Here is a 27558-nt window from a genome sequence, read left to right on the forward strand (position 1 = left end):
TGAAGTTATTAACAGTCTCTGTTTCCTCTACCCCTTTCTTTCATTGCTTCGAACTGCTTACCTAGAATGGCCTGCACATCACAAATATTTTTCACACCCCTCTTCAAACTGAATCCATGTAAAGAAGAAAAAATACTAGTCTACAGGTGTCATTCCTCTGCTGTCTTATCTGATAGGGTGCAGTGAGACTTCAAGATCTTGTGAAAAGTCAAATGCTTCCCAATTGAGCCCTGTCACAGTGACTTCAGTTAACCGAACACAGAAATGCAAGCTGTGAAATTTCTCCCTCGGCCCTGGAGGTAAGGGGCCTTTTCACATCCCCCAGGAGAACCTGGGAATTTGCTAGGCTCTCTGACACACATGCAATGCCCAAGAGAGAGTGTGGAAATATGGCAAAATATAAAGAACAGTAGGAAACAGTGGCTAAGCTAGAGAGAGAGTGGTATGAAAAAGTGGAATAGCAGAGAAATGCTTATTCCTAATGGTTAAAAAAGCATAACACTGTAAGTGTGTAGAAATCATAGTGTTGCTGTATCCATGGCTGGGCTTCGTGAATGAAGATCTGGGGAGTATCCAAGGAATTGTAAAATAGAGCATTCAGGTGAAATCAGGACAGGGCATGAAAAGGTCAAGGTTCTTATTTGAAGGGTAAATTCAGTCAAAAGGGTGTTATGCAGGCTGGAACCTATAAGGAAACGTCTTTAGGTTGAGATGTATAACAGAGTCACGCATGTTGCCTCTCCTTAGGTGAAGGATTTCCACAAGGAGCCCAGGATCTCCAGGGGATATGGAGTTCACGTTCCTCACTGGACTTGGGATGCACAGACTTCAGAAAACTTTTACCAGTCTAGTGCCTCATCAAAACAGCAAAAAACATCCTGGTAATTTTTCTCCTGTTTATGATCATGTGTAGCATATTAAATTGTCATTGGGAAGCTGGCACTTTTTCATTTTGGGGCATCTCATAGTTTTCCAATGAATAACACAATGATATGTGTAAGAGATGAAACAGTGGAGCCTTGACAGAAAATCCAATGACTGTATCTATTTTCATCTGGGAAAATTGCTGTCAGTTCATATTGGAGCTCTCCAGGCTGAAAATACATCCTTCATCGTGGCTGAGATCCTCATCTTGCTTTTCCCCTATGTCAGTTCAGAGCTGTTCCTTTAACAGAGCTGAAGCCACTGTGACATTGCAGTAGTGGAAGAAAATTCAGATTTTATCCCCAACAATTTGCACAAATCTTTACTTGCCTGTCTGTGCATGAACAAAAGCCTCATCTTTCAGTTTATTTTTGTTTGTTTTTTTTTTTTTTTCAATGGATTAAAGGACTGAAAAATATTATTCTCACAAGAGTAGTAATATAATATTTTTCTTTTTTTTGGGTGAATGTACTTTAGTATTTGCAATGCAAAAAAGTCCTAACCAGTTTCCAATTCCTTCACTACATGTTTGGAAAGCCCAAGGTACTCCTTTTAGCTGTGAATTCCTCTTTCATGTCTAATCCTACATGAAGCCACTAAAGAAGAAATTTAAGCTGGTAATTTTGAGACTGAAGATCTAAACAATTTTTTAGAATGTTAGTCACTTAAAGGTAGGAAATAAATAATTCTGAACTTCCTCCTTTCCTAAGTTGCAAACCTGAGATAATTGTTTTGGTTTTTTTTTGTTCCTTATCTTTTTGAAGAAGAATCAAATCCTGCCTGACAAAAGGATTGTTTTTAGTGAGAAAATTTAAAAAGTACTAGAAGAGGTTGGTGTCACTATAAAATATATCCAGGATAAATAATAAGCTTCTGGAAAAATTCTGGGCAAAATCAAAGAAATATGACATACAAAAGGCTGAAGTTAAAAACCTTTGGCTAATGTTCAGTCACCATATTTTACTGAATTAAGTAGTTTAAAGGTAGTGTGGCATAGATCAAGGTTTGTTAATCAGGAAACATCAGCAAGGGCTTAGTTCTAGTGAGCTATGATATCTCCTAGAGATTCCTGTTATGAAACCTAAAGAGCTTTCAGCAGAAGCACATCTGCTTTTCTGTTTGCCATGAATGTGGCTTGTATTGAAGAGAGATATGACATACTGCTTGCCACTACTGACATTCACATGCACTGACCACATTCAGGATACTTTCATAAATACTTCCCAGGCAAGTCTTATATGATGACATTTAAAGGCGATTACATCTTTATTGCTGTAACTTCAAAGACAAAAGAGTTGGCCTTTGCTGTTTCTTTTAAGTTACATCAAACAGATTAAATTTTACTTTTTTTTTCCTAGTCATCCTATGCCAGCTATTTTTAATGAACCTATTTTCTGGGTAAAACAGATCTTCAATTCCACCAAGTCCAGACAAGCAATCCAATGATGTCTAGAGATGAAGCAGTATAGCTTAGTGCCTTGTTTCTTCAAGATGGCTGAGAAAGAACATACCAACAAGTTCCTGAGAAGAGATGGGAGAAAGAAGGTCCACAAAGCTCTATTGTCATCAGAGGAAGTTTTTCATTATGCTTGAAGTGTGTTAACAGGGCTTTGAACAACAGTACTGTGAAGGATTAAAAATAGATGTAGTGTGCTTCACAGGAATTTCTTGGTTTATGTTTTATAGCCATATTTTTCACTGATTAGTCAGTGATTTAGACCTAGCACTTTGTGTCAGAGATCAAATTTGCACTGATTTCAGACCTCTCATATTCATGCCTAACATGTCATACCTTAAGACAAGTTATCTGTTTCAGATAAGCCTCAGAACACTGGAATACTACTCTGCATCAAAGCTTAACTCTAGGCCTTTTGAAGTTCGCTCAACACTACTACAATATCTAATCCATTCATGAATATTCATACAAGGTAATTGTTATGCTATTGTGTCACTTCTACATAATTGAAGGCTCTTCAGCAACACCTGTGAAACCTGTCTGACTTTTAAACTAAGCAAAGCTATATTTTTTTCTGTTTATATTTTATTATATAACAAATACCACCCTGGGAACATGGTCAAACAGATGATTTTGAGAGTTACACTCTAAAGAAATGAGGAAAGCATAAAACATTCTGCTGGGAAATTTGTTTCATTAGAAGACACATTAGCTTTTGTGATCCATCTGTTGGCAATAGCTCTCCTTACTAAATAGAACTGGATGATCAGAGCATTGGAATTCAGGAAGCAGGAAATGTTAAAATATGTACTAGAGGAAAAAAAAGGCAAATTTAAACTAGAAGGACATCTGGGAGGAAAACGTTTGGCAGAAGTCATACTTCTGAGTTCTTACAATTGTCCCATTGAGAGAGAAAACAGGATCTGCCTTATGCAGAACAGGTGGTTTGTTCTCATCCCACAGATATCCTGACTTTGGAGACAAAAATCTGATGACAGACTGCTGAAGGACATGAGTCATATTAATGCAGACCCCCTCTGTCTTCATGCATCTACACTGCTATAGACACCTTCCACGTCATCATCTGGGACAAAGTCCTTCAGAAAGAACCTGTACTGATAGATATTATGACAAAGGGACTCAGATGTACTCTTACTTTTCTCCAACCCTTGAGTACTTTTGGTGAAATGGTGCTTTTAATGAAGTGTATGCTCTCTTTTCCTGAAGTTGGTTCCTCTCAGAGGTAGCAAATCAAATTCCCACATTGAGTGGGCCAATGGCTAGTTTTGGGCTGGGCGTCTTCCCTGTTAGGCCTAGAAGAAAATGATGCCTTGGTTCGCTGTTTCCTGTTTATGGAGTGCATTTATTTCTGATGCCACAAGCTGCCTTCTGATTGCCACCACCATTACTATTCCTATAGGCCTGATATTGGTCTGCGATATCTCCATCCTCATTACCACCTAACCTTTTTCTCTTGATTTCAAGCCACCATGGAGCCTGCTTATAATTGTCTGGTTAGCTAGAGCTATGGGAGATAAGGAAGCCATTTAGCAATCTTTCCAAATGTCTACCGTATGGGACTTTTTCTGGCTTCAGTCTCTGGTTGTCTTATTTTCTCTGTCTGTAAGCCACAAACATGGAATTTAATTAATTTATACAGTATCACATACAAAAAACTTGCAGAAAACTGCACCGATTCAAGACCAGAGAGGTACATTCTTCAGGACTAAAGTGAAATAATTAGATGTACAAAAAGTTCTCATGCAGGAGTGGTAATGTTTTTGGCTGGAAGACCCGAAAATCTACTGTGCCCCTCCAATTTATGATATATAAAGTGGTGCTTCGGAAAAATATCTTCAGTGAAAGTTAGGGAATGATAATTAGAGTCATGCCTACTGTAATTTCTGAGGAATATTTGAGGAGCGGAGGTAAACATCACCTAGAATACAGACTTGTGTAAAGACGTTTTAGATGCCTTTTCACTGGGCATGGAGAAGAAGTAGACTGAAAGAAAAACCATAAATGCTTTGAAACTACTGAAAATGGGCAGGCTAGCATTTCCACAAGTTCTGCAAGAGTCAAGATGCCGAGTATATCTTCATGTTTTAGAACTTTAAGCTTAAAAAAGCTAAGCTTTAAGCTCTGCGAAAACACTTTTCTTGAACATTCTTATGTTGGCTCAGTATAGGCTTGAAAAATAGAGTTTTCTGGGTCTCCCAAGATAGAGAACCAGAACATTAAACTGGGTAAAGTCCATGGTCCTTCTATCCTCAGGCATTTGTGGTTAGCCTGACTTCATGTCTCTGTCTTAAGTGTCTTCCAGCCATGAATATTAGCACAGACAGAGGCAATAGCCACACAGATGTACTTTTTGCAAAGAAATCCAGTCCACTAGGGCTCTGTATGGAGGAACAGGGAGTCTTCTTTCTTTGGCTTTGCAGAATACACACACAGATTCTGGCCCCAGATTATCTTCAGGCTTGTTTTAACAAACAACACATTGGGAACTCTTCTCAAGCCAAAAACTTGAAAAATCCACACAGGTTATTATGCTGGGCTGAAGGAACAATAGCTGCTCCTTAAGGCCCGATAAGAAACACTAGGATAATGCTTTCTATCCCTCTCTTGCAATCTTGTCTGAAATGGACCTTGTGAAGGTAACTTTATTAATATTTTACACTTCAATAATATTTCAGGCAATGTCACATAAGAATAAAGTAAATACACACTTCTGAGCTACTTTAGTGACATCTCTAACATGCTTGACATGCAAGGCACAAATTCATCTTTTAGATGATTAGATAACTGGATTCTTTTCCCCCTTTGATGTCTAGCAGCTTCTTGCTCCCTTTTTCAGTCCTAGATGCATAATGTATAGCTTCTTTACTTAGTTCAGTGGTGAGTTATGAATTGCTTCCTAGTCTGCCATCAAATATGAGTCACAGACCAAGTCTGCCTTAGAAAACCTGGAGAGCTTGAAGCATATAGTCCAGCTTGAAGTCAATGGGGAATATTTCTGTTCACTTCAATAAAAGCTTTATGGATTTTTTTCTTATCCTTTTTTTCCTTTCTCCTCCTCCACAAACATCTAAAACTTTAAGAAAAACTAATGTATCCCTGACAAGCCTACATTAAACCTTTCAGTCTTATGTAGATTTTCCAACATATTCAGAAGGAAATTCTTCCATAGCATAAGTGATTTTTTCTGTTGTAGTAGGTGTAATAGTAACACTATTATGGTATTCTTTCAGCAGTCATGTTCGTAACAGGGCTCTATGGATAAGAGTATTCTTTCCTTGGGTATTTATTTTTCCATCTGGAATAGCAAGCAGATGTAAAAGCAATAGAGAAAAATTGTTTAAATTGTATTTTTTTGTATTTCAAATGGAGCAACTGAGTAAACCACCATGAATATTGCTAATTTAATGCTGCATAATGTAGATATGGCAAATAGACATTGTTTTTACAAACAGACATGCTTATGCATGCCTTCTTGCAATGTAATCCAGTAGAATTCTGACAGTTGCAGCTCATGATTATGCATCAGTAAGCCAAAGATTTAGTCCAGTGGCATACCTTTTTAAGATTTAGTCCCTTTCCAATGTAGAATGACATTTATTTTTTATTCAATTTGCATCATGAAAACTGGCTAAGCAGACTTGATTGTTTAGCCAGTCATTTAATTCTGTGCAGTTCTTGTCCTTTATTACACCTGATTGAACCAATTTTAATGTCCCTGACTGCTTTCCATATACTGTCTAGCTGAATTTTGGCTTAATTCTCATTTTTATTTTGAAGGTACATGCACAGAGCAGTTATATTGGGCTTTTACAGGAGAAATCTGACAATTATCGTTTTGGTTTGACACTAAATACATTTAGGTAAGTTCTCTCTAATTTCAAGATATTTTCTTGGAGTCAGATTCATGCTGTCTATGCCATAGCAGTGTTACTACAGCACACGTATGGCTAGTCTAAACATGAATATTTAATCTTTGAGCATTACCTTTTCTAGGTCAGTATGGGTTAGCTGGGTATTATGCAGAGCCAAACATGTTAACTTTGCATTTTTGCCACACACTAAAGCAAAGGCTGAATATCTCAGATTACTAGAAGATAAAACATTTACAATTAAACCCAAAGAAGTGAGTAAATGTACCTTTTTCAAAGCAGACATGTTGCATCTCAGTCCAAATCTCAAGCTTTAGATAGGCCAACTTTGAAAATTATGTATAAGCTGACATAGTATATTCTCATCAAATAAAGTCATATGTTATAGCTTCCTCCTGCAAAAAACTCCAGATTTTTCAACTAAATGGAAGTATTGGGTTGAAAAAAATTAATATCAACATTTTTCTGTAATCTATAGCACTTAAGGCAGTGCTTTATGTAAATAAATATAGAGTCATAAAACTATATCAGGGGGTATGTTTGAGTCAGCTCAGACAGGCAAACTCTTCATGAAGAGTGAGTTTATTTCCATTATTTCCCTAATGATGGTATCACTGAAGAAGCACTTGGGTAAAATATAGGCACTATTAAACTCAGTTCCTGCTAGAGGATCACTGGCCTGATGACCACATCACTTTATCAAGGATAAAGGACCTTGCAGTTGCAAGGTCACTTGAGCATATTTATGACCCTCCTTGCCAGTCTTTTGCCTTTAACCCATTCCTTCCAGCAGGGTAATAACATAAGAAAAACACCTCTAAAAAGAAAGTACAGTCATTCTCCAATTGATTAACAAAAAAAGCCCAAACCACCTACTTGGTTTAGAAAACTTTGATCTGATTAGAAACTTCTGAAGAAAGTATCAATTCTATCTCAAAGTGCTTCTTTAAATACAACTTTTCCAGTTGCAGTTTTAACAATTTGAGCAAATGCACCATATTTTCTTTTTGAACATCAAGTTTGCCGGTTGTATTCATGCCACTTGCCTTTAACACTGCCACTAGATTTTTTTTTAAGTCACATTTGCAGGAGCAACTCACACTGTATTTAATTATCACTGTCTTAAATGGTTTTAGGGGTTGAATAGTTGCTGAAGTGATAGGTTAGGAAGAGAATAGCAGAACAACTGTCACTGAGGAATAAGTCTGTTCATATGAGACTATCAAGGCAACTATTTTATAATTCATTTTGTCCATTCACTCTCCATCCTCTGAATCCTCTACAAAGTGGGTGGTTACAGAAGTTAAGATTCCAGCACATCCCATTACAGGCTGCAAATTGTCACAGAACATCACTAAAATAAAGAAGATCAAAGCTTTGGTTGGGGTTTATTTATTTACTTACTTTTGTATTTCTTTTCCCTTTCATTTTGGTAAAAAATCCAATATCTTTTTTCATTAGTAACTAGATTTGCTTAGTCTTATCCTTCATCTGTCAATACATTGAGCATAGAATGTAAAAGGAGCGACAGATTCATTGGGTGTTGAAATTCTCTGAGTAGTAGCAGGCAAGAAGAGCATTTTATGTTGTTGTTTATGGTTTATGTTGGTCCCTGGATTAAATACTTTCCCTTTGGTAAAAAAAAAAAAGAGTATTTTGATCTAACTCAGTCGCATGGAACTGCTTTTATTTTACAACCATCGTCTCATATCCATGCATACTTTCATCCCTTTTGAAGGAATGATATCAATATCCCATAGTCTATGATGTCATTTAATCAGTTTTGCTTTAATTTAATGACATCCCAAGCTGAGATTCACTCTGTGATAGAACTATCTTAAATTCTTTAGTCAATTCTAGTCACTCATTCAACAAAACCAATTTAAACAAGAGATATGCCTGAGCAGAAACTGAACAAAATCTAACTGATGAATTGAAGTATTTGTCCTGTGGTGTATAGAAAGGTCCTTTCAATTTCTCTGCACAAAGAGTGGAGATTTAAGTATGCAATGAAATCACCAGAATTCTCCATGATGAGATACTTGTCTACTTGTAATACAATGCAGGGAATAAAGTAAAACTACCTTCCTGCAGAGAACAACTCCTACATTTTTTCTAATAATCTAACCGTACACAGTATCACTAGGCACCCCTTTTGTTACCATCAGCAACTGCGTATTTGACCTGAGCAAGATATAGAATCATAGCATCATTTAGGTTGCAAAAGATCTTTAAGATCATCCCACTATTAACCCAGCACTGCTACTGCCACAAAGTTATTCTAGCAGTGCAATATCTTTCTTAGAAACATGTCCTTTCCATGATATGCAGTCTCAAAAGAGATGAAGTTATTCAGATGTATCAATGTTTTGAAGTATTTGATTTTGTATGTATAGATGAGTTAGTCTAACATTTCCCCAAGAAGGTTTAAACAAAATATTAATTGTTGGATGTGGTTTTAAACACAAGATATCTGATAAGTAAAATAAAATGGAAAACATTGTGTGGTTGATTAAATTTTTAGTAAAAGTTTTTTATTATTTTTTTCCCCTATTAAAACTATAGTTAATATCTACCTGTCTTGCTGGGCAAGTTTTATACAATAGTGCCCAAGAGAAATCACAGGCTTACTTCAATGACTCCAGTAAAAAACAGATAAAGAAATATATGCTCCCTAGTTAATATTATCTAAGAAATAGGGACGCCGCATGCTAGGTTCATACTCTTTCAAATCCTAAAAAAGAAATGTAGAAGAATAGGAATTATACTGGCATCAATAATAGATGAAGTATTTGTTCTGATGGAGTTATAATAAGTTATCATGCTAGGATTAACCAAAAGCAATAGAAAATTATCTTTCCAAGTTATATACCCAACAATTTTCTGGGCATGACTGATCAATGTGCAAATGTCATAGATAAGACAAATTTAAGGGGCGTAAGCCTTCTGATGGTGCAAAAAAGGTGGGCATAGTAGAACAACACTCTTTACTATAGTAACATGCCTTTTCTATAGGCATTTGGTTACAATTAAAAATACCTAAGAGAATGTTTTTTGTTTTCTGTTTTGATAGGTTTTTTACATCATCTTCATACAACTTTCATATCTTCAAAAGAAAAAATTTCAACAAAAAATGATAATCTGAACAGAACAAAATTTCTGAACAAATGAAAACATTCTTTATTTTTAGAGCAATATTTTATATTTTCAAGCTCCTTGAAAACAGATTTAGGCAAAACATGAAGAACATAAAATTGCTGGTTTTAATAATCTCTAAAAAGGAAAGTTTTCCTTTTTTTCTACACAATCTTACTTTAACTGGCTTTTTTCTTTTAAAGCTTTCTAATCAGACCATTCCATTAATATTAAAAGCAATTAAATGAAACATATCCGAAACAATTTTCTTCATTAAGGCTATTATATCCACATTTTCTTCATAGAAACAAAATAATTCTTATTATGTGCTTCAGTTATTTACCTATACCTCTTGGTATTGTTTCTGTTTTCTGATCCAATTAGATTTTTAAGTAACCCAGTTCAATTTTTACCTAAACTAAGGCAGAAACATATAACTGTTTTATTATATACAACTAATAATCTCATATATTCCTGTATATAATAAAAATTTATAGATCTGCTTAAATGAAACACTACTTTCATTCTTATTTCAAAACCATTCAGTGAAAATCAAATTTCAGAACAAAAAGTTTTCTTCAACAACAAATGAGAACATTTCGAGATACTTTAGCAACACAAAACCCCTGATAAATCAAGCTTATATTAAAACCATTAAATATTTCATGAGAAAATTGTGACAATATAATATTTTCAAACAAAGAAAGTAATGTCATTTAAGCAAAAATCTATTAACTCGTTGAACTTTCCTTTGCAATACATCCTTCAATATGCAATTCTTGTCTGTATTTAAAAGATAATCTACCATCACTTCAAGATGCGTTGCTTCTTACCACTGGCTCACAACCATCTTTGCAGGTATCTTCTGGTGTGTACCCAATTAGCAGCCCACAGGAACACTGTCTTGTTGCTCACCCTGTCAAAAATCAAGCAGAACCTGAGCACAGAAAACATGAGTAAAGACTGAAACTATCTAGACAGAGATTAGGATCAAATGAGTACAAGATATGAAGTTGTGGTGAAATATGGATTGCATCACCTATGAAAAACTGTCAAAAACCTTAAAGAATTTTTAACTCTGGGTTAATCTATAAATATCTGTATTTAAGGCCATTTTCCCTTCTATTTCTGTACATAAAGTAAGGTAAATGTTTTTCATATAATTTTTTTTGCCTATTAAAAAAAAAGTCTATGTATTTATTCAGCCTTAATTTTCCAGGTAAAATAGTAATTTTATTTGTGTGAAATTCTGAAACATTCTTCATGCAAATATTTTTAAATACAGTTGCTACAAAACAATTTTTCAACAAATTAAATCCAAATTGCATTACTGCTCTTCATTCTGTTAAGAATTTTTTATGTCCACTACAGAGCAAATTACCCTTTGATTTGAACACAGCTGTTCAAATGTTTCTTTTTGAGTTTAGTTGGTACTGTAAGGTCTTTGCTTCTAGTTCTATTTGGACATAGGATTAGATAACTGAACCTGTGACTTGTTGTTGTAGATTTGGAGAAAGTGAAGAGAAGCAAAGTTCTTTGCCTGGTGAGGATGTTTCATCCTATACTTACAGAGTTTTGAAACAATGACAGATTGTTAACCGGTTAATTACTAATCAGTGTCATTTTTGCTGAGCCAGCAAATATTTGGGGGGATGCCTTAAAAATGCTTTATGCCTCTGGTGCAAGTGTGTGTTCTGTTCCGCCTTTAACAGGGATGATGAGGGAGTGAAGTACACTGAAGACAAGATGTTGAAAGTAGTTTTATCTCCATTTATATAGAAATGAAGTTGTCTATCTCCATTGCCACCTCTGATTTATGTCCATCAGCATTCTTGCACAATTAGTTTTGTCAGCAAAGTAGATCTGCAGTTTTTTGAAGAAGACTGCTGATGGTTTAGAAATTCTGATATTAAGGGAAATATCTGTTGTCCTTTAAACTTTCTATTGGAAATTTTCTTTTCAGTATTTCACAAAGTCATGGATGTGGGTGATACCACACGTGCAGATCAAGATCATTCCCTATGAAAGACAGTAAGATGTCATGAAACTACACCAAAATCTGCTTCACAGGTGAACAAACACAAGATGGTGAAACACTGAAGTACTGAGTCACGAGGTCTGTGTGTATGGGAAGAGCATCTAAGAAGCAATCTTTTTTGTTTTCATTATCAGAGGTATTAGGTGGGGAGGGGAGAGTTGATGGGTATTCCTAGAGGCGTTTGCTTGTGTTCCACTTCCAGAAACTTATTAAAGAGTTGCTTATCCAATAATCTACCTCAAATTTACTCTTTGGGAAATGATCATCAACAGGAAATTGCTGCAGCACTGAAAATAATGGCAGTGCTGTTGATCTGAGACTTGTGGTTTTGTACCACCCAGCCTAGTTATTTTTAGAATTCAGATGTATTTGAAAGTAATACTGACATTTTATTAGAATATTGCATTGTATTTTGAAAGCATCCTTCATGTTTTGCTACAGGTGCTGATAGAGACAAGAGGAAAGAGGTTTGTGGGAGGAAATAGGTACTCTTCGAAACTGTCTTATGTAAACATTTACTTGAAATAAAATTCATCCATGAAAAGATGCAGAGGTGTTAACAAAATGATGTTAACACTAAGATCTTGCTGGGGCAGTAATCTTGATTAACTTTCAATACATCTGATAACAATATCCTTGTCTACTATAAGTCTGTGACATTATTTTTTTACTTTGCCTTTTATTTTAATGTAAGTAATGTTGACTGTTCCACTGTTCTACTATTATTCTTTCATATACACACACACAAAAATAAAGCCACACCCATACATGTGCTCTTACAAAGGGAACATTCAGGATGTAAACAGCTACAAGAGAACATCTATTGGAAGTGGGACACAGAAGTCTATGTTCCATGTCTAACAAGTTGTTTGTTGATATGTGTGTTTACTTTCCACAGGGGAGAAGGAAGAGGAATGATGCCAAATGAAATGAAAGAGGGGAAGCAACTGTAGAGTTATTACAGTTAGTTGGAACTCTACAGTATTTGTACAAAAGAAAAATGTCAGATACTCAACAGCTATAAAACAGCATTGTTTTTTGTCACATAAAAAAATTACACTGATTACAGGTAGTACAGGAACTTTTATATTGCCTTATTATAGTTGCAAATATGTTCATTTGGGGGTGGGAGTGTACTGCAAGAGATCCATCTTTTATCAGAGAAAATACCCCAGCAAAACTTCTTTGAAGGTAGTAAATTTCCCTGGGAACTCAGTAGAATTCTGTAAGTTGCAGTAATTTTGTTCTCTGAAGTCTCTGCAGAGGTTATCATGAACAATTTCACACATCATTGCCAAATGAGAGACATGCCTTAATCTAACTATATTCAGTGCTGGAAGCAAATGACTGGCATTCTTATCAGATATATTGAAGAAGATACAGCATTCTAGAGTAGTTTTTCCATAGTAGCAAAACTTACTTTTCCTTCATCATTGTACATCTGACCTTAAATAAGTACATATATACCAGAAGTCTGATTTAAAAAGAATTATTATTGTTTCTTGCTAACAGTCCCAGAAATCACACTTCTACCCACACTTCCACCTATTCTACATGAGTTTTAAGCTCATGTAACTCCCAGACTTCAGTGTAATACCTTTTGCACTTTACCGCTGGTTAAGTGAATAGATCAGATTTCAGCGTGTTAGTAAATAGCTCACATTGACTTTCAGTAGGAATTCTGTTTTGCAGAATAAGACCCATAAATTAGAGGGATAAATGCATCAGGAATGTGCTGTAAAGCCCACGGGTGCCCTCAGGAGCTGAGCATAATCAGAGCTCTTCGAGTTCAGCTCAGCACCTTTCAGGGTTGTGTCCTGGTACTGATGGGAAAAATTTCTTTAGTACTAGTACTGAGAGGCCTGGCTATTAAAAACACATGGAACTGCTGAGCAGCGAAGCAGTATGGCATCAGAGATTTTACTGAATACTAAAGAAATGTTATGAGCATCAACCTGGGATAAGTCATCTATATGTTTAACAAAAAAGAGGAATATAAGCAGATTGTATCACAGAAGGGAAAAATACCTTCTTAAAATCAAATAGGATATTCCTGTGATTATTTCATGGTCTATTTTGTCCCTATGACAGCATTCAAAAATTAACTGATGCCTCCAAGCATTCACGTAATGGTGCTCTCAAAGCTGTGTTAGCCACATAATTCAGTGAAATCCAGGGGGGATCCTTAATACAAGCAGAACCCTGAAAAATGTTGTGGTCAGCATCAGCACACCCCAAACTGCAGTAAAAATAGACAGAATTTATGATATAGAGTGTTTCAACTTACAGTTAACTATTAGATGAGATTGTTCACATTGCCTTCTTCAGTGCAACATAAGTCAGCATTTTATTTACATCTCTATAAGAGAAATATCATTTGGGGAGCAGTTTGTTAAATAGCTGTAAATAGCATTTTTATTACCCCCTTTGCATTGCTTTATATCACTTTGCTTTGCTGGGGAAACATGAGCCCATGCTGCATCTGCAAAGTCCATCCCATATTTTCTGGGGTAGGGTAGAGAACAGGGCTCTGTCTGCCACGCCTCTCTTCATATTGACATCTCAAGCTGTAAGACAACTGGAGGGGTAAACAGTTCCTGAATACTTACCTTCATATCACTCCTGCTTCATATTTGGTGCTCAGGATCCCCAATATCTAAGCATACCTGAACCCTCAGCTATATCTTATCCCTTGATTTTCTGTTTCTCCCCACCTTTCCAGATGACTTGAGTGGTTGTATTCCACATATGCATTACTTGCCTTTCATCTTTTCATTCTTCATCTTACTTTCAATTACAGAGCCTTCCAGTCTCTGTGCTATAGATCTCTTTTCTCTGTTTTTCCCGTTTGCTATGCCCAATCTCTCAGTGGGCTGCATTTCAGCACAATGTGTGATTTATCACACACATGCACAAATTGGTCTTCCCCCCAAAAAACCCCCATGCAAACAAAAAGAAACAGAAAGTGGTGCGAAATCTATTCATTTGGTGATTGAACTTCACTGAATAAAGTATCAGTATCATCAGCCTGATTCAACCACTGGATGATCTGTCCTCATTAACCTGACAGACATGCAAAGGGACTTAACAACATAAAAGTAATCCTCTTTAAATTTGTTTCAAGACATTAAATATGTATATTTTTTCTTAATCATTCCAATATTCTTTGGCTTCCAATGGGAAATATAACAATGACAGCACAGCTGAAATGTGTCTCCCCTACCAAAATAGAAAAATTCATACCCTCAGAGGATCCTCTTTCTAGACTGTACCAGCTTTGCCAGAACATCTTTTTTTTCTGGCATATTGCTTTTCAGCACTCTCCAGTTTTTGTATTGGTCTCCTGAGCTTTACAGTAATGAAAACCTAGAGTAGTTTATAATAACTAGTATAAATTTTATTTATTACTAAGTTCTGTATTATAAGACTGCCTAGAGGTCATAGCCAATACCATATCCTCTTGCACCACAGACTGTACAAATCCCTAATAAAATGTACTCATTGACCTTGAGATTTTAAATAAACAGGATACAGAGTGAAGGAAGAAAGATACATCAGCCCTATTTACATGCAAAGAACCAAGAAATTAAGAGGCCTACCAAGATATAAAGATAGTCCATAGAGAAGTCTGGAATAGAAGCAAGTTTAAGAGAAACTGGTTTTCTTCTTGTTGACATGCCAAATATGTTTGAATATTTTGGTTTTGAAAAGAGGAAAAAAAATAAAAATCAAATGACAATATGAGAAGAAATGTATAAATATTAGAGTAGCAGAAAACAAAGCAAAAATATAGAAGTTCCTGAGTAAACAAACAATTTGTCAGTTGCTGTACTCAAAATATGTCAGGGAGATATAGCACTCTGAGTTTCTGAGAGACATGAGTTTGAAAATCAATACTTTTTGGAGCAGAACAAATGTCAGATATTTTCATATTTGAACACCATATTTTTAGTTTTGTTTTAACACAACCTGAAGAGAGAGGATTGATTAGTACACCTTAGCCTAACTGAAAGGGTCAGTTAAGCTATAGCTGTAAAGGATATATCTGTACCATCCCAACCTATATTAGGCACTGATGGCACATCACGCCATGGATGTCAAATGCATAACCATGTCTGCTAAACATGCAGATTATGAGGTCAAATGTGGAATAGATCAGTACCAAATTGTACTAGAAAATAAAACTGATATTTTGTAGAAATCAATGGGTATACAAATACCAAACAGAACTGGGAGTATAAACAAGAGCAGATGCCATGTTTTTCCTTCAACGACAGTGGGGAGTCTCCACTCTCTCTTGTAATTTTTCAAGCTGACAGGGAGAATTGCCTCCAGTTGGATCAGATGCCATCCAGAATTACCAGCCAGAAACCAGAACCAATACAGCTGCACAGACTTCACCAAAGACAAGTAAGTCAATAAAGTTATGAAGGAAACCTTAGGCAAAGCTGCTGCACCTAAATGTACATGAATGTAATTGCTGGATAGGGAAATGAGGAGTATAGCTTTCTACCTGTACAACTGTATCCCATAACATCTGCACTGCTAAAATTAATTACAGGTGCAATGAAAAAATCTTTCAGTTGAGAGTCCCTGACACCAATCATGCACAAATATTTTGTGACAGAAATTCAGTGTAATCTGTGCCTCATCTGCAGGCCAACCTTGCTTTGTCTTGCACTCTTTTATTTGTAGAGGATTTGGAAGAGGCCTGCTGGAGTATTGCTGTGGCTTATATATGTGGAGTTCTGTTTATGCAACTCAGAGGGTGGCAGAAGGTGACATGAATATCCATGTCTCATCCCATGCTGAAATAAATGACTCTCCAGGCCTTCGGATTTAGAAACACTACCAAATCCCAGAGGATATCCATAGCTTTATGTTATTTATTGAGATGTAGTTCTCTCAGTGTAAACTTCTCTAACAAAGGGAAACAACTGTTTTTGAAAATATAATTTTAAAATTCTTCTCAAATAGCCACTATGCCTGAGTACCAAGGTGGAACCAGTAGTCATCCTAGGACATTCCTCCTCCACTCCTCAGGGCCGGGGGCAGAGGTGAAGTGAATGACATGCTTAAACATGCTCATATGAACTGAGGGATTTGTTTTTCCAGACAGGTGTTATTCCATAAAATTATTCCACAAATTTTTCACTGAGCACAGGAAACTAACATCACGGCATTCCCTGTTTCACTCCCCACCAGCTGCAGAGCTCTGACGGATTCCGGTTCCATATAGACCCTGCCATCCCTTATACCCATAAAGGACTATTACGTTTAATGAGACTCTATAAGTGTAACTGAGGTCAGAATTTGGGCACATTTATTTTCCACATACACTCACAGTTATAGCCTGTAACTCTGGGAAAGCAAAGCAAATATGAAAGCTTTTGCTTACATATAAAAATGCTAATTTGGCTACATGGCTAAGAAGCTGTTGTTTAGTCTCCTTATTTTTACTCTTCATTTTAAAAATGAAAAAATGACACTTCTGAGGGACAGAAGCTGGAGTTTATTAAGCTTTTCTGTAAGGGTGAGAAATAAGCCGAACAAAGTCTTGTCTCTCTTGTACTGCAAGAAGTTAATGACTATTCTTGTTGTATGTTATGTAAATGCAACCACGAGGTAGGCAAATGCAAGGCGAAAGACAATGACTGTATTTCTTTATTTGAGATCTTTCTTAATTTTTTTTTTTTGAAGTTTCAGACCTTAAGAACACATTTAACTTAAGACTGATCGATTGATTAATTCATTATGCGTGTCCATGGTTTGTTATCCAAACTTTATTAGCTATAAATAACTGTAATATCTTCTTATGCAGCCTGATTTTTTCATTAAAGAAAAAAACTTGCTTTGTTTACTTTGTACTGTGGTACACTTATTAAAGATTCAGAATTTTCTTTTACAACCACAATGAAGTAAAAACAAAACCCTTGTACTTCAATGTTTCTCTTTTGAGACTGGACATATTTCAGCAGCTTTGTGCATTCATGAACCATGCTCTGCAAAATTTCCTACATTATTAGCCAAAACTAGTTTTGCAAACTTACCTAAGTCATTTAGAAATATGAAAATAGTCAATCTTAGGTTGTAATGGATGGTATTCTCAAAGTCTAAATGACTCTGAAATAACTCACAGAAATACAATGGTAAAATATTTTGCCATTAAGTAATATTAATCCACCAGAGGTCAAAAATTGGTCTAGAAAATAGTTGGTTTTGAAAAACACACTAATACAAATGAGGAAGACTTCGGTGGTAAGTGTGAGTGATGACACCAGCCAGAGACATCTTTTGCAATTTTCTCTTTTGTCTTGGATTTATATATTAAAATATATTTACATCAGGAAATTAATATGTTTCCACCACCTGGCCTCTAAAAATATTTCCAATTGAAGAACAAAATATTAATCACATTGCCTCATGTTTAGGGATCCCATGGAAGTTACCCATGGAAAAAATTGTAACCAAAAACTGGGAAAATTTCAAATCACTGATGAAAGATAAAAATCACCAAGCTTCAGAGAACCAAGAAAAAAATTATGAAATCATATGGAGATAATGAATGCTTTGTTATACTAAGTGATGGGATAGCAAAAAGGTTGATGGCTGAATAAAAGTGGGCCAATACATAATATGGATTTGACTCTTCTTTCTTATTGTTTTAGCATAACTTTCCACAGAGAATTTTTTCTGCCAAGATTTTTAAGCAGATAGCCTTTGGGGTTATAAGAAGCCTGAAGCAATGAATATTCAAAGTACTGAGTCATATTTTCAATGGTCTGATTTCTTACTTGTACTGCAGTTGCAATATATTTTATGATGTAATATCTGTATAATGTTGTAAATATTGGGAAAAAGTTAAAAGCTAACTTGCTTCAAATGTATTCTGAAAAAAAATTTTCTTCCAAAGCTTGCTATATTCAATAGAAGCACCTGTATGGAATCCCTTATTTAGTATAGTTCAATTTTTCAAGGTTTTTGAAGAATTAGAGAGGAAAGGATTTTGGATAGTTGAATAGATCTAAAGCTACACATCCATAACAAACGTGAAAGGGAAAAAAAACATGAATAGAAGAAAAGAAAAATATAATTGTTGAATGATTTGGGACAGTTATTAATTTGATTCTTGTTTTAGTCATCAGAGTGGCAGGTTGCCAGTTTCTGGCTGTTTGCAGTTTTACGTGATGGGTTATGAACACGTATGTAAATATTTTTGTAAGTTCTAGCTTTTGAAATAATTAAATATTCATCTTTTCTTTTGAAAAATTAAAATACCATGTTGACACGATGGCATATTCTGCACTCTCTCTATCTGAAAACACTGAGCCTGCAGCCTGTCTAAGCAATTAGTCTTGTTTTTGTAGCACATTCTCATTTTTAAGTTCATCTCTTTTCTCAATTGCAAGTGAGAGAAATGCCTCAACACACAACAGCTTGCCAGGGACCGAATTTGAATCAGTCAGAGATTCATCATCTACCTCTTCAATTCTTTCTCTTAAATGCTTTCAATGTGCCTGTAAAATCCTTTAAGTTGCTGGTGTCCATTGGCCTTTCTCCCTGGTCCGTCCCCAGATTTCTGCTGGGATTGGTTTTTGTTTCTCCTTACCTGCTGTATCTTGATTGCCTCATCCTCAGTTAAGACAATTTCAGCTATTTCACTGCACTAGGTGGGGCTTTTTGTTGTTGCTTTTGTTTGTTTGTTTGTTTGTTTTGTGGGAAGAGTAATAAATCTCAGCTTCTCATCTGGAGAAAGTCCCTGCTTTTTCTTTTAGGAGTTATGGCATACTTATTGTTTCAACTGTAATCTTTTTAATAAATTGTTTAATCACTTAACCTGCCTGTCTTGTTCAGTTCCATTTTTGTTTAAGGCTTCTTTACATCACATGGAGACAAACTATTTCATAGTGGGCAAGTCTGCATATGGCCCCAGTTCAATGCAGTACCTAAACATATGCCTAACTTCAGAGACTCAAGCAGCTTGCCCTAAGCTACTTTCACAACTAATCTCAGTCACAGGTCTAAACCCCTTGATGAAACAGATTTAACACATGCAAGGCAAATCATCAGAATCCCATTGATGCCCACAAGCCAGTTGAGGATTCAGCCCAATGGCCTCTATTGAGAAAACTGATTTACACATTTAACAATATAGGATTTTTTCCTTTGAGTCTCTATTTTGTGACTAATGTTATGCATGCAAGTCCCTTTTAGAGCTATTCCTCTTCCTCTGCTCTTACAATCCAAGAGTTAGTTTGATCTAACATGATTTTCTAGGTTGCTTCTTTGATCAACAGAAAGCAATGAACAACAGAGAGAAAGATGGATGAGTAGCCTGGATTAAATTGTACAAATGCTCTGTAATAGGAATCCTACTTCTTAAATTATTTAACTCTCCACCTTGAAGTATTAATTTCTGAGTGTTATTCTAGAATCACCTTTTAAACATTGGATCATAATGGAGTGTAAATATTTTTAAGGATTAATAAAGTGTACACCATTCAATCAAATTATTTTTGTGATTCTGCAATCAAATGTATGCTCAGAAAGATTTATTTTTAAATAAGAACTCCACAATAAAAGCATCAAGAAACAGAACAATTCAAATATGTCACAATTTGCAGCATGTAGATGGCAAAAATGAACTTAGATACTGATGCATACAGAGAAGGATTCAAAATGTGTCAGAAACTCTGAGTAAAAGTGTCCGACTTTCACAAGAAATGTATTCCCTTCTGGATTGTCAGTTAATCTAACTCCTCTCTTTTTGGAGAAGCTGTTGGCTCAGAGCATGTGGAAAAGGAAGCAAGAGGAGAAGCAGCTGCTTCCTCATCTGGAGATATCTTTTGCCTTGCAAACCAAATACCATGAAATTCTTACTGGTCAGTTTAAAAAGATAGTGTAGTAACAGAGGAACTGTCAAACCAGACCAGATGTGTCTGACCAAGTCTGTGTGATGGACAACTATATGTCTAACATAGTTTTTATTAATATTGTTAAAGTCGAGGCTTTAATTAGATATTATTGGTGTGAGCTCAAGAAACTAAGCAAATATTTCTCACATGAAGCACTTTCATATGCTGGATTTTTACTATTTCTTTAATTTGTAATACCAAAGCATAATAGAGAAAAAAAAAGAGCTTGATTTACTTCCTTATAATATCCTTATTTATCAAATGCCAGCTGTAAAAAAACAAATGAAAAAAATTACTCATGTATGAGGCTGGAGGAAAAGTGAGTTTCCATATTCTGTTACAATAAGGGTTTTTAGAAATGCTTGAATCTGTCACTTCAGTACGTAGTCAGGTCAGATGGTATCAATACTGAAATAATGATGTTTTGCAGTCCCCTGAGCCCTGTTAGTGACAGTAGCATTCCATGCCTTGAAAAATGGGTAAATGTTTTAGGACTTTTTTCAAACTAGATTCGAGTACACTTCTCAAGCACTCTTGTCACAGGTTGGCTGACAATGAAGCGCTTTTTAATGTTGGCAGGGCATGTAAAACTTGAGAGAAGTATCTTATTGTTTTAAGTCTAAAGAAAATATTTTTTTGTCTCTTTTACAGTTTTTTACTAAAAAGAAGAATTCTAAATTTGTTATTCAGCTAAACCCAGGTTTTAAGAGAAGAACTTCACACAGTTTGTGATTTTGTACTTGGAAACACCTCAGGCAAGGGGTTAAGGGCAGGTAGAGAGAGGGTGCGAGGTTCCTCACTTCTGCTCCTGTTTCAAAAGCAAGTGCCAGGGCTCTCAAAGTCTTGCATCTCCTTGGAGTCCTTTTTAAGCATGTTGGCAGATGGTCCTTTACAAGCTTCTTAAGGAAGATCTCTTCCCAACTGCCCTCCAAAGGTTCAGTCTGGGTTTGGGTGATCCCGTGTGGGGTAAGAGGGGTCCATGCAGCAGTAAAACAAATACAATCCCAGGTCTGAAAGTCTGGGCTCTGCAGATCTTTGCCCCACCTTTCCAAGCCATCTGGTCACCTAGGCTTTCTGTTTTGTTTTTTTCCCTGACTAAGAATTGTTGGGTTTTGAAGGCACAGAAAAAAACCCAAAATCCAACCAACCAAACAAAAACCCCACATGGTTGAACAAAAGCCTCATTGATCCTCTGTATTTGCTTTTTTGTTCCGGACACATAACATGACACAACTATCTATTTATTATTTTTATCTTGAAGAGGTGATGATAACAGTAATCACCTTTTTCTCAGAATGCCACGTGCAGAAATGCAATCTCACATAGTACCCGGGCCTAATTTAGATGCATAAGGCATCAAATATTTGCCTGATTCTCTGTCAGTTCCACTGGAGTTATTCCAGATTAACACAAATGTAACAATTTTACTCCTTGTTTATCTGCACCCTGGGTGAAGTGTTGAATCCTCTCAAATACTATTTGCATTATTGCCTTGATTTAGGGCTAAGGATCCCATAGCCAGGATAGATTAACCAGATTTGTCCTGGAGCTGATACTGAAGCTCATCTACATAATTTGCCATTTTCCTTCATTTAACTGTAGCAGGCTGTCACTGAAAATGCCTATGGAGATGTGCTCACACCTTCTCTTTGCTTCTCAGACATAAAATAGGCCCTTTGTTAATCAAATGGATTTTTCTCTTTCTTGAGAGTTGATATATACGAGCACTCAGTTTAGAAATGGCTCGTGCTTTTGTCTCTATAAATGAGAGCTATATACATCTCACGTGGATGTACTTTATTCACGCTTTGGTGCCTAAGGCATCCTCTCTCATGTCTTATATAAACACAAAGCCCACTTCAGGGCACAGTGTCATAAAATGTTACAGAGGCAGACATTTACATTGGCAGCACCTGGGACCTTCCTCGTGTAGATAGCTTTGGTATACTATTTTCCGGTCTCTAAAAGCATTTACAAATGTTTTAAGCAAGGACATATTTTCATTAGCATTGCCACAAGTATTTTTTACAAACTAGTGTTATGCCCTCCATGCACTAAAAGCTCCCTTTTCTGCATGCTGCTTCTGTGCTGTAAACAGTTGTGAAGCCAAGGACAGAGGAATGTGTGTAAAGCCGGATGTACACAATGAGTATCTACGTATGATATGTCTGTTTTTCAGAAATGTTACCTGTGTGGAGGCCTTTGCAGAGGTAATCTTGTATCTTCAAATTAGTCCAGCAGGAACAGCTCTATACTTTAGGGTCATTGCCAGCATAAGCCCTCCAATTTCTGTCTCCCATGTAAAGCTTCTATTTTCTTGCTCTCGACTTGAGCACAACATATTTGCTGTATACACCTGCCAGTGATGTGCAATGTTAGCTTTTGATGCAAGTTAAATCTATATTACTGTCTTCATGTGGCATACACCAAGGTTTCAAATATTAATTTTAAGGTTGCTATTTTCAAATTGATTAAAACTTAGATTTGCTTTTTTAATCTGTACTACTAATAATAATTTGTGTACATATAACAGGCACTAGTTAAAACCTATTAGTTACATGGTGGGTTTTGGTTTCTTTTTTCCAAAAAAAGTAGTCATGCAGGATTTGAATGTGAAACAAAAAAGTGCTCATGATCTGTATATATTTAGACAAGACACTGATGCAGAATGAAGATCAGGACCTCTGTGAGCTTTGTTCTCCTTTCCTATTCTTGTCAGGCATATACCTGGAATATCTGAAGACTATGTTTTAAATGTCAGCATTAAGTTTCCTCTTTCTGGTTTGGAAGGCATGCAATGATACACAAAAAATGCTTTATTTCCAAGCTTAAAAATGTTTAAAAGTTTCTTCATGTTGAAGGTTTGCTGTTGGGGCTTTTTTTGTAGTTGCAGTAACAACTTATTATTAGATGCCATAAATCCTTGAAAATATGTGTAAATATAACAACTAAAGTAATTTTTTTTGAACATGCAGTTGGTTGGTTGTCTTAATGTAATTCTGTCTGCAAAAGACACAAGTTTTGAAACACAGTATTAAGTAGGTAAGAAATATTGACCCTAACTGGAACACATTGTACATTATATAGTACTTATATACCTATACATAGTATATACACGTATATAAATATGCATATTTGCTGCTTTTGGGAGTGGTCACAATAGCCAGAGTCTATAAACAGACACATGAGGTGTCCATCTTGCCTTGGTCTCTGCCCTCCTGAGGCACAATCAACATGTGACCTTCCAGTGGTAACTGTATTTTTCTTTCCTCTGTTTCTCTCTTTATTCTTTCTTCTCTTAACCTCTCTTCCTTTTTCTCTTGTGGGCAACTTAAATACCTATTTTCTGTATTTCACTTAATTTGTGGGAATTTCACTTAACTTGTATGGAGTGTGTGTTTGTTGGGTGTAACAAAGTTTCCCTACTCCACAGCAATGCTTGCTAGTCCTAGTAATCTGTTATAATTTTTTAGTGAATTAGGTTCTTTGTGCTGGGTGTTATAGTGAAATGCTTTTCCTTGGTTTGCATCATGTTATCTCTGTAAAACACTTTTTGCCAAAACGTCTATTTTCTCACCAAACTAAAAGAAGTCTCTTAGACAAAAGTGTGTAGTCTTTTCTTTGGACATGAGCTCAAGGTATCAAAGAATCAAAGACTTTGCAAGAGTTTGTGTAGGAAAAATCTCTAGAAGTCTAAAATTAAAGTGTAACGCCCAGTAAAAGCGCGGACCAGGGTGTAACACAGACAGACTGCATTTACATGTTCTGTCTGATTTTTCTCCTGAGCATCACTTTATTTGCATTAAATTTCAGATGACATTTTATCACCTATTACTTAGTCTCTTACAATCCTGCCTCTTACAGCGATAAAGAGACTTAACTCTGTGGGTCACATGCACTGAGCAAACTTCAAAGAGCAGCACACAGCTGCATTGCTCCATCATGAACCAGCCCTGGCATAAACTGACTCGGATTCTCCAGGTCCTCCCTCATAATCAGGTAGAAGGGCTACCAGAGGTGCCAAGGACTGCCACCTGCATCTCCCACTACTGGCACGGGGTCTTCTAACTAGGTTCAAGGCTCTGGGAAATGTTCCTGTTCCATCTGAAGACAGCAAAGGGAGGATCAGCTGGCAGCCTGATGACCTGCTGCTGCTCCACATTTACCTGCACTCTCACAGGGAGGAGGTCAGAGGTAACCAGAGCAGCTCCTGCTCTGCCTGGCTGCATTTTGTGAGTTACACAGTTCTACTACATTGGCCAGAAAATCACTGATGGGGTAGAGAGGTATTTCTTAAAAAGTGATTAATTGAAGTATTTCTATTCTGACAAAGGAAGCATTGGTTGAGCAAGTTATCCTTTTTTTTTCTTTAAGCAGGAAATGAACTCCAAATATTTAATCAAAAAATTTCTAACCAGAACTAGTTACAACAAGATCATATTTTTCTGACTAATTTAATTTGTGGAGATTGTAAAGAAATATATTTGCAGTGGGTTTTGGGGCACAGCTAATAATTTTTCCTATTTCTGATTTGCATCTGTGTGATTTCATTAATTGATAATTGCTTTTGATTGGATTGCAGAAGGAGATAAATGGTTCATGAATGAATAAGTGATGAGATTTCAGGGTCAATTATCGATTTTTACCTCAAATTTACTGTGCATTCAATTTAATTATAGTAATTACATTCCATTTGTTTGAAAACATTGCATGCAAATATTTGCATAAACTATGTTCAGTGAAATTATACTTCAGTTGTTTTAAAATAAGTTATGACTTTTGAGCTGAAAAAAAGTCACTGAAATTCCTGGTTTGGGAAAATATTCTTATATGTCACCCCTTAATTATTATCTGGAAGTCTTTGATCAGCTTCAAGAGCTTTTAAGTTTTTTGAAACTGAAAAACTAGTGTATGTAAAAGTTTTCATCACTATAGTGGTAATTCTAGGTGAATTTTTTTTATTTCAATGGTTTACTCACCTAAAAGTGTATTTTAAGTCAAACAGACATAAATAAAGAAAGCTTGTATGACTTAGTATGGAACTATTTATTCCTACATTTTAAAAGTGAAAAATTCTGATTTTCCATTTCATATTTGAAGACTAAATTTGCCTAAATTCCTATTCATGAGCTAAAAATAAAAAAGAGTCTTAATCTGAAACTTCTGCTTTTGAGTTTGAAAATGTGTTTAATTTAGTTTAAAACAATTTTCTTCAAGTATTTGGGTTGATAAGAAAACAGAAATATTTTCATTCCATTGTGATAACACATTTTTGGATATAAAACTGAAAGAGTACTTTGATGCATAGTGATATAGAGATTTATCTATAAAGATACAAGGTTTTTATCTATAAAGATCCAAGCAGAACTGATAGTTCTGCTGTCATGTAAAGGATTTTTACCCTTATAGCTAGTTTTCTGTTAAATCTAAATTTGGTATCATTCCTACATTCCAGTCAATTTCATGTTATAAACACAAACTTAGTACAATGATTTAGTACTTTTTATCAGTGATTTAATACAGGAATCCCTTTTATATAATACAACTCAGATATATTTTCTAGTGTAGAAAAGCCTTCATACAGGGACCTATGACAAAGGAAAATTGTCAAAATTATGATAATGGAATTACATTGGTTTAATTCCTTGAGAATCATGGAAATGACACATAGTAAAGAGGTCTATCCTTAAGCACATAGTGAATTACAAAAAAAAAGTTTGGGAACTCTGTTATCTTTCTTAATTTCTGAAAACAAAACTTATGGATTGTACACTTTAAAATATACTGATACTTTATAGGGCAATCTGCTTTCTATCCTTGAGTTTGTTTTGGAGGGTTTTTTTACTCTTTTATACTCATACTATCTATTATAGCAACTTTGTGTGGCTAAATTCCCTCCAGAACATCCCAGCCCCAGCTTATTTAGTACTCAAGTTTATGCATAAGAGTCCTCAATTAGGAAATGCAGAATCAAGCTTTTAGCTCTATCATGGGAATGGAAAGTTTAAAAAGGAATATATTTTTAACACCTATTAGTAAGCCTTGTTTCAGGGTGAATTAAGATCAAGTGGAGTACTTCCACTCATTTAATTTGGCTGTGAAGGAGCTCTATAAGCTGATACTCATCTTAAACACCCATGGAACTTTCTATCTTCACAGAACTATATTATGTGTTTAAAATGTGTCAGCTATTTTGTATTAATAAGAAAAGAGAAAATATAGCAGAAATGTTTAATTGTGGTGGTTGGTTGGTTGGTTTTGGTTTTGTTTTTAGTTAGAAGTTGATTTTTAGTGGAATACAAGGTTATTCAGGAGGTAAAGAGGTGGACTTTAAGACTGTGTTGAAAACTTTGTATTTCTATTAAAAAAGTTCTCTCCACCAAGTTGTGTGGGCAAACTCTTGAAGACGTACACAATAAAATTCCACAAAATACCATTTTTTCTTCAAAGTGTTTCTCAGGGAAAGTATGTTTTCTGAGCAAGCCTGACAACATATTTCACTGCAATTAGAGCAAATAAAACAGTAAATTAATTTTTTCATAGAGTATGGAAAGGAATATAGAGATTTTAGTTCATTTATAAGATTTCAGAGTTATGTTAGTTTCCAGGAAGATCCATATACAAATGACTTCTTTTAATTTGATTCAAATAAAGTAATGTAGAAGATTAAAATGGTTGTCTGGCAAATTTTACTTAATTAAAACCTGTTTAAAAATTATTGAGCATACAGCATAAGGTGTGGTGACATGTTCTTTTCTAGATTAGGTTTGTTTTGACACCTTTTCTATTGATGCCTCAAACTGTAATAACACTTTGATCTCATTTCCTAAGAAAAGGAGTTAATGGAAGACGTTTCTCCACATCATGTGAGGTAAAGACTTGTGCAAAAAAAAATTATTATTTTTGCTTGCTGCCATCCTCTCCACTGCATCTATTATTCTTAACTGTTTTCCAAGGTTATCTATGTCTCCTATATTAAATTATTTTGTAATTGTTTTATCACTTTCTGTCTGTTTACAAGTTCCTTCCTACCTTTCCTGCATTTCTCTTATACTTTACTACTGTTTACACTCCTTCTTTGTGGCCCTTCCTACTCTGAATTTTAGAACTGATTTAACCAAATTTCAAGCCTGTGCCTAGGTTTTCCAGTCTTTCTGAAAGGTCTCTAATATTTTTCAGCTTTTCCTATGCTTTTTCCTG

This window comes from Manacus candei, unplaced genomic scaffold, assembly GCF_025592945.1.
Source record: "Manacus candei isolate 608988 ecotype Guabito, Panama unplaced genomic scaffold, ASM2559294v1 h1tg000017l, whole genome shotgun sequence".
In the NCBI taxonomy this organism is placed as follows: Eukaryota; Metazoa; Chordata; class Aves; order Passeriformes; family Pipridae; genus Manacus; species Manacus candei.